General features: G+C 52.5%; 1 protein-coding gene across 1 annotated transcript in view; it reads right to left on the bottom strand.

The window, feature by feature from the left end:
- Positions 1-13,359, bottom strand: part of LOC148217440 (serine/threonine-protein kinase pim-1-like) — a 35,964-nt gene that overhangs the window by 21,553 nt on the left and 1,052 nt on the right.

Here is a 13,359-nt window from a genome sequence, read left to right as displayed (position 1 = left end):
TCCATGGGAAGAAAAGCAAGGCCTTTCAGTATTTTAAAAGCAAATGTAAGGTGGCCCCCAAGAGACCAAGGCCAGACAGAGCTTCCTATCCTGTCAGGTTTCATATGGGAACAATCTAAGGACATAATCAAAATTGGAGGAGGAATCCTAGTTTTGGCCATGAAGCCCTGGATTTAAAGGACATCTCTTTCCCACAGGAAGGAAATCATTGAATGCCAAGTTTTTAAGGGCAGATGAGAAGCGACCCTCAACATTCCAGTGTTAGCTGGACCACTCAGGTGGCCCTTAGGAGGCCAAGTTAACCAGACCTGTTCCATGCTCTTGGATCCTAGGGACCCGGCAGCATCACAATTCTCCCTTGGTTCCATAAGGACCCATAACATCACAACAGATCTTTGTGTCCATGAGGCCCAGCAGTATCACAATGGTCTCCTTGGCTCTTCTGTGGAACAATGGCCCCTTGCTTCCATGAGGCCTTGCAGTGTCAAAATGGTTTCCTTGGTTCCATGGGACTGCACATGCCAGAATGGCCCCTTGGTTCCACAAGGCCTGGCTGTGTCACTGTCCCCTTGCTTCCATGGAGACCCATAGTGTCATATAGTGGCCCCTTGTGCCCATGAGACCTCCAGTGTCACAATGGTTGCCTTGGTTCCAGGAGGCCCTGTGGTGTCACAATGGCCCCTTGCTTCCTTGGGACCCAAAGTGTCAGAATGGTCTCCAGGATTCCATGAGGCCCCACAGTGTCACAATGGTCTCTTTGGTTCTGCAGTGTCACAATGGCACCTTGGTTCCATGAAGCCCTGAAGTATGGAATGGCACCTTGATTCCATTGGGCCACTCTCTGTGACATGAATTCTTAGTTCCATGGAGCCCTGTACTGTCACAATGGCCCCTTGGTTCCGTGAGGCCCTGCCATGTCACAATGGTCTCATGGGTTCCACAAGGTCCTGCAGTTCACAATGGCCCTTTGGTGTCACAATGTGTAACAATGGTATCCTTGGTTTCACAGACTGAGAGTGTCCCCATGGTCTCATAGAGCCCCACAGTGTCACTACGATCCCCTTGATTCCATGAGGCCCTGACGTGCTACAATGACCCCTTGGTTATACAAGGCCCTGCAGTGTCACAATGGCCCCTTGGTTCCAATGGGTCCTGAGGTGTCATAATGGTCTCCATGGTTCCCTGAGGCCTCACAATGTCACAATGGACTTTTGGTTCTGTGACCTTCTGTACTGCCAACAACAATCTCCTTGCTTCCACAGTGTCACAATGGACCCTTTGTTCCATGAGGTGCCTTGGCCTCCCATGGCCCCTCACGGCCCCTCATGGCTCCTCCCAAAGGAGAAGGGGTCAGGCCCTGCTTGTTCCCCTTTTATTTCGGTCCTTTCACAGCAATGAGTCAAGAAAGGCTGAAATGGAGCCTTTCCCCAGCGTTTCCCTCGGGGTTCATTGCAGGCTGAAGCTCTGTGCTGGCGCTGCCCCAGCACCAACATCCCTGCAGCCCCCAAGGCCTTTGCTGTCCCCCCGTGTCCATTCCCTGTCCCCGAGTCCCGCCCGGCTCTGGCAGCAGCAGCAGCCGCAGCGCAGTGGGCGCCGGCCCGGCCCAGCCGGGGCTCCCGGGCAGGAGCAGCAGCAGCGCCGGCCCCTTCCCACCTGCTCCTGCCTTGGCTTCCAAGGCCTTTGTCCAGGGCAATTCTGGAGTACAGCAACAATCACCCACACCCAGCCCTGATTCCTCAGGGCCCGCCTGTGCTGCCCTGACCCAGCCTGCAGAGAAAGAAAGGGTCGGGTCCCAGCGCTTCTTCCAGCCCTGTTTTACTCACCCTGAGCTGACAGCAGGAGGCTGTCGTTGCCTTTGCCTTGAGAATTGTAGATCATGCCTGCTCTTGCCCCTCTTCTGCTTGCCACTTGAATTTTATCTGTAAAACTACACACAGCGCCCAGCCTTCTCCCCCTGCTCCTCCTCTCCCAGCACGGCACAAATTCCAGCTCCCAGGAGGCTTCCCCACACAGGCCTCAGGCTCCTGTTTCAGCCTGAGTGTCCCTGCAGAGGAACAGGACATCTTTCAGGCACTTCCACAAGCTCAGGGTTCTCATGGGGAATCTGGCATGTCAGCAGCCTTGCTAAAAAGGACAAAAGCAGAGGGAATGAAGTGGAAATTCTTAGGAAAAAATGACCCTTCTTACAGACAGAGTTCATTCCCTGCATTTCTCCTTTTCAGATTCTTTTAGTCATCTACTCAGAGATGCCCAGCTTGTTCTGGTGCTTATCATGACCTGAGGGTACTCTTGATTGATACCAGTGCAAGAGATGTAAAATCACCTAAACTGAACACAGAAACCAACTCCCTCTGTCAGCCCATTTTCATGTTCTAGGTCACTTTCAAGATGTCCATGGGGGTGTTGCAATGATTATCACACGACTCTCCACTTCTGGCTCCAGGCTCTGGAGAGTCTTTCCCTGCATTCAGCCAGGGTTGCATTCCCTAACAATTCCTGGTACCACCTTCTATTTTCTTAGCATAGAACAGTAACAATGAAAACCTTACCCATGGCACAAGTCCCCAGCCCACAAGGAAAAGAACGAACAAGCTGTCAAGTGCTCAAAATCTTTGTCCTGCTTTGCTGCAAGAGTCGTGCTGCACACAGTGTGGAAAGCCAAGAGAAGCTGCAGTTGGTGGCACATCTTGTGACAGAAGCTGCACCTCGTTCTCCAGGAAAGGTTCTTGGAAAGAGTGAACAGGACTGTGGAGAAGATTCTTGGAAAACTGAAACTGCTTGTCAGAAATGAAATGAAAATGGAAAGAAACAATCACAGATGTTTTTCTCTACTTATTTTTATGCTCCCCTTTTCCATGTTGCACTACTTCTTCATTCTATTAATTCCAAATGGATCTCACCTCTAAGATCCATGACTTGGAAAGTTTTAGACACTATAGAATACTGTGATCTGCACACAGTTTGCCTTCCTCAGTTTTTCTTGGAAAGCAATGCTGGAGACACAAGTGCAGTGCTTGGGTCATGTACAAATTCTGCATTCAGACAATGTGCTCCGATAGTGTTTGACTCTCAGCAGGGACAATGCACAGCAGCAGCCAAGGGAATTCCTCTGCCACTGTGCAGGAGTCAAGACGTGGGTCTTGGCTCAGCACAGCAGAGTTCCCATGTTTGGACAGGCTCAGCGGCTGCCCCTGGGGAGCGCGGGGCTCGGTGCGGGGGGCGAGAGGGCAACGGACACATGGACATGCGGACAAACAGCGCCAGCGCTTCACTTGCAGCGGTAGGAGTGAAAGAAGCAACAGAGACAGCAGCAAAAGAAGCCACACTATCAATCCTCTCTTGCTTCTCCACTCCCTCTCCTGCGGTCCCACACCCACTCCCCGTCTGCCTTTTGTGCTTCACGAGCCCCTCCATCCCCAGCCTCCCTGTTCCCGTTCCTGGCCGGGCCATGCCCCGTCCCCGTCCCGGCCGTCCCGCGGCAGTCTCGCCTCCGCCCGGCTCTGCCCGTACTGGCGGTGCCGCTGCTGGGCGGGCATCAGTGCCTGGGGCTGGGGCGGCATCGCCTCCCTCTGGCTCCGCCTGGCCCGGCCCCGGCCCCGGCCCCGGCCCCGGCTCCTCCCGGGGCCCGTGGAGGACACACAGGGCACTGCCGCTCCCGCCGCCTCCGCTGCGGCTGCCCCGGCCTGAGCTCCGCCGCTGTCCCGCTCCACAGAGCGAACGCCTGGGGCCTCCCGGCCCGGGCGGCTGAGGGGCGCTCGGGGGCCGTTCCTGGCCCCGGGCCGAGCGCTGACAGCCGCGTCTCGCCGGCAGGGAAGGCGCAGGTGGGACTGAAGCAGCAGAACCGGCTGGGTTCGCTGCCGGGGCGCGGTGTCTTCGGCAGCGTCTGGGCGGCGACGCGGCTCTCGGACGGCGCCCGGGGAGCGGTGGGGGCACAGGAGGAGGGGGCGCGGGAGGAGGAGGAGGAGAAGGAGGATGGGGCTCGGCAGAGCGGGAGGCGAGCTCAGCCCGCTGCTGCCCTTGGCTTGCAGGTGGCCATCAAAAGGGTGCCACAGAATCGCGTCCAGCACTGGGGCGAGCTGGTGAGTGAGCGAGGCCAGCGGGAGAAGCCGGGACGTGCCGGGCAGGGATGAGCCGAGGCCCAGCAGGGCTGAAGCTGCCAGGACGCCTCGAGAGAGAGCGGGCGTGGTGCCAGCAGAGCATCCCAGGCTGGGTGAGGGTTCCCGAGCCCTGGCACAGCATCAGCCCCGCTGACGGCATCGTGGTTCTCCAGCAGCCCGACGGCACCAGGGCACCTCTGGAGATCGTGCTGCTGGACAAGGTGTCCACCGGCTTCCCTGGTGTCATCCAGCTACTGGAGTGGCTTGAGCTCCCCAACAACATCGTGATGGTGCTGGAGCACCCGGAGCAGTGTCAGGACCTGCAGCATTTCATTCGGACACGGGGGCTCCTGTCCGAGGAGGTGATGCGGGAGCTGTTCCGGCAGGTGCTGGAGGCCGTGTGGCACTGCACCAGCTGCGGGGTCCTGCACAGGGACATCAAACCACAGAATGTCCTGGCTGACCTGGCCACCGGGCAGGCAAAACTGATGGACTTTGGCTGTGGCACCTGCCTGCAGGACACGGCCTACACTCACTTTGCAGGTGAGCCCACGCAGGGCTATGCTCCCAGTCCCAGCATCTCCTGGCCCAACATCTCAGGGCCCAGCCTGGTGTGGCAGTGGGGATTCTCCCTTTTGCTGCCAGTCATGACACTGAGCCTTCAATTGAGTTGTTTTGAGCAGGGGTGAGTGGGGGGCCGGCTTCCAGCCTTGCTGGCAGCCTTTGCCAGCCACTCTGCCCAGGACTGGGGCTGGGCCACCCAGCCTGACAAAAACACCCATGGGTGGGGAGTAGCAGAGAGGGGGGCCAGAACCTGCACACCAGCCGGTTTGCTGTGCAGGTGAGAAAGGGCTTGGACTGCTGAGCTCGCCTGGTTTGCTTTGGTTTCATAAATTTTTTTTCAGGCAATGCAGGCAGAGAGGATGAAAGCATGGATTTTCCCCTCCATTGAGTGGGTTTTACCTTGTCATGGTCAGGCCTTGCCAGGGTTTTCTGTGCCCTCTTCCAACACCAGTGGCTTCTTTTCCAACCCCAAGTTTGTACTCAAATCCCAGGTGCTGGCGAGAGGGCAGCAGGTCACACCAGGTGCCAGTGGGAAAGCCCCCACATGCCCAGGGATGCTGCGGCCAGGCTCTGGGAGCAGCAGCATCCCCCTAATGAACTCCATCTGTATTCCATAGGAACATTGTCCTTCAGCCCCCCGGAATGGACTCACTTTGGCTGGTACTATGGCAAGCCAGCTACCAGTTTGCAGAGTGTACATCTCCAGAGGAATACATGACACCTCCCAAAAAATGAACTTGTTCAATAACTTCTGAAATGAAATCCATCTGGGATGACCCCAAATGACATTTTTCAGCTTGCTCAAGCTGTAGCCCAGCCCTTCTCTGAACAGTTCTCTCCCCCACCTGCCTTTGACTTCCCAACTGCCCCCTCTTTTCCCCAGGGAGTGCCCAGCCCATCACAGTCTCCATCACACTGTTGCCTTCCTTGATGCCCTTTACCACGAGGAAGACTGAGCCCCAGGCTTAGGAACTCATCCTGTCACTGGCTGAAGAGCAGCAATGTCTCAGAGGTCTGGTGAGATTTTAGTGTCATTCAGAGCTGCTCTTCTGCCCTCAGCTCTCCTCACTGCTGAGTTCTCACTCCTTTTTCCTTGTCCTTCCAGCAGAATGAGCTCTGTGAATCCCCTTGAGCCTCTCCACTCTTCCTAGCCCACCCACCCAGCTCAGTTAGGCTTAAGCTGAAGCTTCTTTGTCTCTCTCCTCTGGCACACCAGTCCAGTCCCCTGTGCAGGAAGCCCCAGAGCAGAGCACACAACAGTGCAGTCTGGGCTGGAGCAGCTCCCCTCCAGACCTGGAGGCCTGGCTTGGCTGTTTGTGGCAGCTGAATGCTCCCTGTTTGCAGCTGTCACTGCAGGATGGCCCAGGGCAGAGCCCAGCCAGGCTCCCACTGCATCCCCTGAAGCTTGGGGCAGACAGTGGTCCCAGGGCTGAGGTTCATGGGGAGCACCCAGATCTGTGGCCTGCAGTCAGTGTTTGCAAGTGTTGTGTTCTAATCTCCTGCAGCCTGTGGGGAAAACAACCTGTGCTGCCAGGCCAGCACTGCCCCTCTGGGCAGGGACGAGGCTGAAGGGCTTTGCCATTCCAGAGGAGCCAGCACTGAGCCTTGGCAGGGCCTGGCAGGGCTGGAGCTGGGTCTGGCCACTGTCCAGGACTTGCTGTCCAACCATCCCCACTGTGCTCCCATACCCATGGACAGAAGGGTCTGTCTGTGCCAGGGGCTCTTGGATGTCTCTGTACCCATGGACAGAAGGGTCTGACTGTGCCAGGGGCTCTTGGATGTCTCTGTACCCATGGACAGAAGGGTCTGTCTGTGCCAGGGGCTCTTGGATGTCTCTGTACCCATGGACAGAAGGGTCTGACTGTGCCAGGGGCTCTTGGATGTCTCTGTACCCATGGACAGAAGGGTCTGTCTGTGCCAGGGGCTCTTGGATATCTCTGTGTCCATGGACAGAAGGGTCTGACTGTGCCAGGGGCTCTTGGATGTGTCTGTATCCATGGACAGAAGGGTCTGACTGTGCCAGGGGCTCTTGGATGTGTCTGTACCCATGGACAGAAGGGTCTGTCTATGCCAGGGGCTCTTGGATGTCTCTGTATCCATGGACAGAAGAGTCTGACTGCCAGGGGCTCTTGGATGTCTCTGTACCCATGGACAGAAGGGTCTGACTGTGCCAGGGGCTCTTGGATGTCTCTGTACCCATGGACAGAAGGGTCTGACTGTGCCAGGGGCTCTTGGATGTCTCTGTACCCATGGACAGAAGGGTCTGTCTGTGCCAGGGGCTCTTGGATATCTCTGTGTCCATGGACAGAAGGGTCTGACTGTGCCAGGGGCTCTTGGATGTGTCTGTATCCATGGACAGAAGGGTCTGACTGTGCCAGGGGCTCTTGGATGTGTCTGTACCCATGGACAGAAGGGTCTGTCTATGCCAGGGGCTCTTGGATGTCTCTGTATCCATGGACAGAAGAGTCTGACTGCCAGGGGCTCTTGGATGTCTCTGTACCCATGGACAGAAGGGTCTGACTGTGCCAGGGGCTCTTGGATGTCTCTGTATCCATGGACAGAAGGGTCTGTCTGTGCCAGGGGCTCTTGGATGTCTCTGTATCCATGGGTATGGAATGAACACAGAGAGTAGAAGTGTCAGTCACGTTGCTTGCACACTCCTTCCTTGTACACAAGACACATCCATGTACACCCCCACATATAGATACAGTAAAAGAATAGGGCTGGATAGAGATTTCTCACAGAGCTCTAACTTTGGCACAAGTCACCTTGTAAGCTGGCAGCCAGGAGATTTTTTTTTCCCAGCTCTGTGTGAGTGGGTGTCCAAGAGCTGAAGGGAGCAGCATTTAGAAGCATTTTCAGGATTTGTAGGCAGGAAGTGGAGCTGACAACCATGCATAAAACTCACTGTATTCATCGGGATGGGCTCCTGGTTCTTTAGGAATATGGCACAATGGAGACACAAGACTTGGAAAAATCCCAGCTCACTGTGGATTTGTGCCAAGCGGGGAGCAGCAGAAACACTTTGTGTCTGCTTTGTGGACACAAGGTCCAAGGAGCTGCGGTGGCAGAGGGTGACCTGGGCTGGTGGCAGGTGAAGTCCCATTTCATGACATGCCAGAGTGGCACAGGACAAAGCTCTGAGCACCCACAACCCCACTGATGAAGGCCTTGGGGTGCTGCACGTTGTAGAGGAAAAGATGCTGTCACACTCTCCATCGGTACTTACAACTTTCATTTTCAATATTTTATGTCCCAGTTTCAAAATGCAAAATTCTTACACTCAAGACACAGTCGTGTGTTGTGGTGAAGGTGGCTGGAAAACATTTGGGCTTGAAGTATTGAGGGATTAAGTGGCAAAAATAAAGGAGTGGGAACAAGGGAGTTGGCCAAAAAGTAAAGAACTTTAATGGAAAATAAAGCAGGGACAATGCCCAGAAACTGAACGCTGCATGGGGACAAACTCCGAGGACCCGAAACAAGGGGGCCGTGACAATAGATACCCTCGGGGGAAGAACTTTCTGGAACGATGACATATAAGGGGAATGAATAACCAATAGGGGAGCAGAACTTGAACCAGTTTACAGAACAACACTAAGGACTGTGGGAAGAGCAGTTAGGTTTGCACCAAGTTACCAAATGTTTCCCAGGGCATGAACTCAATGCCTGGTTCTTTCTTGGTGAAATCTGGCTGACTCTGTGTCCCAGCCAGGCTGACATCCACGCTTATCTGCAAGAAACACTGGAGAAATGCATGGGGAAAGAGTTCTGCAAGAGCTTGGTTCTTGTGCAGCAGAAAAGTTGTAAAATATGAGAGATGATAGCAACGACAATAAATCAATGGCTTATTTATGGCTTGTAAATATTCCAGTGAATCTCAGATACTTCTGGGCAAAAATAAACTCAGGGCAAACTTCCCAAAGTACGGTTTCATGACAAAATTCCAGTTTGTCTGTTCCTGTCTGTGGGAGAAGATGAGGTTCCAAGCTGCCCAGCTCAAGAAGAAAAGGAGGCTCTACACTTCCCTGTCACATTTTCCTACTGACACAGGAATTAAGACCAAGAATTTGGGTAAATGGAGGGGTAAAACCTGACTGTGGATGAGGGTTTACATCCTAAGACATCATTTGCAAGAGGACAGTTTTGCTGTGCATGGATCTCCTTGCTAAACCTCTTTGTCTTCAAAGTCCCTTCCTCCGTGGCAGAACTGAACAAGCTCCGTATGTCAGAGTTTCAGTGAAAAGCTTTGTGATGAGTTCATTTTAATGGATCCATTACCAGTCTGTGGGGTTGCTGTCATGAGGAGCTCAGGTGGCTTCTTGTTGAGATCAAAATCAATGTGCTGTTTGTCCCAGCTCCATCTGTCCTGTGCCAGCACTGGCTCCACGGGAGCACACTGAGTGTTCTCGTGCCATTTCTAAGTGAAAATAGAACCTCCTAAAGAAGCCAGGCCAAAATAACCAGAGAGCAGTTACAAGAAAAGGTTTGGGCAGTTTGCTGTGTATTGATCTAACAGCTACCACCTTCCCAAAGTCCAGGCTACACTCAACAAGGCTCTCTCCTCTGTAAGCAGCCTTTCCATTTGTCGTGTTTGATACACGTGCAGAAGAACAAAAAGCCACTTCCACTGCAGAAACATGAGCTGCAGCTAGGCAGGAAGTTGTGCTCAGTAGCTGACCTGCTGATTTGGTTTTGAGGGGATTTTAGAGAGGAGATACTACAATAAAATTTCACAGGAAAACTATAAAGTATCTAAAATATGCAGTATTATGTTATTTTCTACCTCCAATATTGCCAGCACATAGCTTAAGGAAGAAGGTATTTACCAGCCATCAAAGAGGAAAAAAATTAAAACTTAAAAAAAGGACTTTTAAGGATATCACAACCATGTCCACCAGTCATTTTCCAGCTATGCAGGATTTCAGGTCAAAGTCAATCTAAACAAGGCAGCATATGTCTAGCAAGAAAGAAATCACAGTTCATGTCTGCTCCTAAACCCAAGCTTTGCTATATCAAAGATGGATGGTATTATTTTCCAGCTCTCAACAGATGTATCATAATTTACAAATAAACAAAATACCATGCATAGACATATTTCATAGATTAGTAAGATTGATAGAAAACTAGATTAACAAGACAGATAGAGACATGTGAATGCACTTGGTGTATAACTTTGTATAGAAAGGGATGGGGAAGTGAGAGGTGATTCTTTCCCACACATGGAAAACAATCTTTTTGCCAGAAGAATCAGCCTCCTTATTCAATGACCAGGGTGCCTGAAGACCCCCCAAGAAGACCTTGTCATCCCAATGGCCTGTGCATCCAGCACTTCAAGAAAGTCATGCCTGCCTCTTAACACCATAGTGCTGTTCAAGAGGTTTATTCCCAAATTTTGGTGACAAGATGAACAAACTGAAGCCAGTTACTGTAAAATGCCTGCACAAGCAACACTTGAAATCACAGCCAAAAGAAGGATGAAGCCAGGGAGTCCCACAACCATGGCCCAAGCAGCCAGAGATCCTCCTTCAACCCTGGCTGCATTGCAGCCCCACTGAGCACCAAGAAGAAAAGGGCCCTACTGAAAGCAAGCACACTTAACCCTCTGCCAGGACACAAATTGTGAGGGCAAAAAACTAAAGAAACTCACATCATCAGCCATGCTTCCCACTGAGAAGGGTTGGAACTCTCTGCCCCTCAACACTTCCCCAGCAGGTTCACAAAGGTAACTGGGATCTAAGCTGTGCCCTCCAAATGAACAGAGCCAGTGTCCCTTCAGAGTGAGGAACCATGGCCTCAGTTACACCCCCGGGTGCCTCCTGTGCCCCAGGGAGCAGCCCTGGCTGTCAATGTGTGTGTGGCTGCAGCACAGGGCCAGTGGCCATGGCTGTAAATGTGTGTGTGGCTGCAGCACAGGGCCAGGGCCAATGGCCATGGCTGTAAATGTGTGTTTGGCCACCAGCACAGGGCCAGGGTCAATGGCCATGGCTGTAAATGTGTGTGTGGCTGCAGCACAGGGCCAGGGCCAATGGCCATGGCTGTAAATGTGTGTTTGGCCACCAGCACAGGGCCAGGGCCAATGGCCATGGCTGTAAATGTGTGTGTGGCTGCAGCACAGGGCCAGGGCCAATGGCCATGGCTGTAAATGTGTGTGTGGCTGCAGCACAGGGCCAGGGCCAATGGCCATGGCTGTAAATGTGTGTGTGGCTGCAGCACAGGGCCAGGGCCAATGGCCATGGCTGTAAATGTGTGTTTGGCCACCAGCACAGGGTCAGGGCCAATGGCCATGGCTATAAATGTGTGTTTGGCCACCAGCACAGGGCCAGGGCCAATGGCCATGGCTGTAAATGTGTGTGTGGCCACCAGCACAGGGCCAGGGCCAATGGCCATGGCTGTAAATGTGTGTTTGGCCACCAGCACAGCCTCATCAGACCCCACCATGGCCACAGCCATTCCCTGCCCAGGCCTCACCTGGCCCAGCCCTGCCTGGCCTCAAGGAATGGGCTCCATCTGTGCCCACAGGCCGGGCCCAAGGGTTTGCAAGAGGTTTTCTCCAACTAAGCAAAACCTCTGCCAAGAGTGTCCCTGTACTGTGCTGAGAAGAGTAAAAAAACCCCTCAAGTTTAACTCCACTGCACCTCACAGGGGATCCGTGCACACCTTAGCAGAGACCCCAAAATAGCCCTGTGTGCCTCGTGAGGTGCAGGCCCAGATGATGGCACTGCAGGAGATGTGCCCTCAGCCCAGGGACGCTCAGCATGGGCTCCCCCAGCCCCTCGAGGCCTCGCCGCTGGTCACAGCAGCCCCTGCCTGGCTCCTGCCTGCCCGCACCATGGGCATCCATGGCTGCTCCTGGACATGGAGCTCAGCCAGTGCTGCTGCCGTGTGGGCTTTGCTGCTGGTACCACCCGGACACTGGCGTGACAGCTCCATCTCTTTATTGGGACAGAAGAGCTGATTTTGCAGGATCTCAGTCGATGTTCAGTTGAGCTCGTTTCCTGGCAGAAATAGATGGCCAAACTTACCCTTATCACAATCAAACAGCGTGTTCCCTGACAGAAACCCTTTCCAATGCCCTTCTGGGAATCAGGAACACGTGTTGAGGTGCTGGCTGCATCTGTGGGAGCGATGTGGAGCGTGAGCCCGTGCTGTGCTCCACTGCTGAGCTGGCAGCTCGCTGGTCACGGCCAGGACGTTCTCTGTTTGCCCCAGAGCTGGGGCCTGCAGGCACCTTGGCACCCCTTGGCACAGGCTGTGCCACCCAACAAAGCCCAGGAGACCGGGAGGAGAGCCCGGGGCCAGCGCAGCTGCTTGGGCAGTCGCTCCTTCCAGGGACCTGGGCCAAACCCATCCCTGAGCAGCCACTGCCAGCCCTGACCCTCCCTGGCCCGTGACAGCTCCCCCAGACCACAGAATGGATCCCACAAGAGCAGTGCTCAGCCTGTGGGCTCAGCAGGGACACACCACTCACCCCTGCTATGGGAGCTGGGCTGGTGTGCAGCAAGCAACAAAGGAGCTGGGAAAGTGCTTTGCCCAAGGGGACACACTGTCAAAGAGTCTACCACCAGGAAAGAGATTGTCCCAGTGTTATAAATGATGTTCTATTTGTGCAATTTATCAAACAACTAGATTAAATGTAGTAGTACATTTTTAATAGTAACAACTATATAAATGAATATAATCAAAGTATTAGATACGTGTATTTGAGTATATACAAAATTTGGCAGGAAGTAATTTAGTATAATTGAGGTTTGTATAAAGCATAAGCAAAACTGACCAGGGTTATGGGGAGGGGCTCGTCCTTCCTCATGTACCAAACAATCAGGGCCAAAAATCCCACTTATATACTATATACTAATACATATTAATACAGAATTTTCTAGGAAGCTCCTCCTACTTTCTATTCCTAAAATCTATGTCACTGTTTTGTGTTGCACATGCTCTACTAATGGGTTAGGGGTATCTCATCCTTTTGAGGGTCTTATTTCCAATGAAGGCTCTTGGTCTTCATCAATGACTGAGGTGTAACCTGCGGGTAGCACAAGCACACTAAGCTTGGGGTTATGTAACTAAGCATATGTTCCCACTTTAAAACATTACTCAAGTCCCATGCCTGTAATCATCCCATTTTGGCCCATTCCAAGGTTGAAACTTTCTATTTCTAGATGCTGCTTATCAGCCCTACATCCTTCCATGACTCTCTTCTAACATCTGGAGGATTCCATCAGCTTTGTTTCACTTATTTCCAGTTTTGCTTTGTAACAATTCTTTTCTATTGATATGAGTACAATTTTGTAATATAGTTACAATTTACTTAAGACAAAACACATTTATCACATTAATATTTTTTTTCGTATTATAAAGAAAAATTACTTGTTTTTTTTATATTTTGGGTTTTAAGTCCCAGTTAGGAGATATCATGACATGGTTATTATGGGGTTGAGGAGCGGGTTTCCCAAACAGCCCGCAAGAGGCTCTTTCTTCTCTGTACCCAGACCTTCTAAGGAGACATTCAGCATCAAAATCACTTTAAAACTGCTTCTATCACCTCCTCTCTGAACTGAAAAGTAGAAAAACATTACCTTGAGTAAAAGAAAGTCATGAGATGCACTTTGAAATTTTCCTCCTTAGCAGAATTTAAAACTGACTCCAATGAGCTGCACAAACCCTGGAGACTTGAAGACACTGGAAGGAAGACAAA

The sequence above is a fragment of the Sturnus vulgaris genome, unplaced genomic scaffold (genome assembly GCF_052056855.1).
Source record: "Sturnus vulgaris isolate bStuVul1 unplaced genomic scaffold, bStuVul1.hap1 Scaffold_84, whole genome shotgun sequence".
Lineage (NCBI taxonomy): Eukaryota > Metazoa > Chordata > Aves > Passeriformes > Sturnidae > Sturnus > Sturnus vulgaris.
This window is presented reverse-complemented; position numbering and strand designations above follow the sequence as displayed.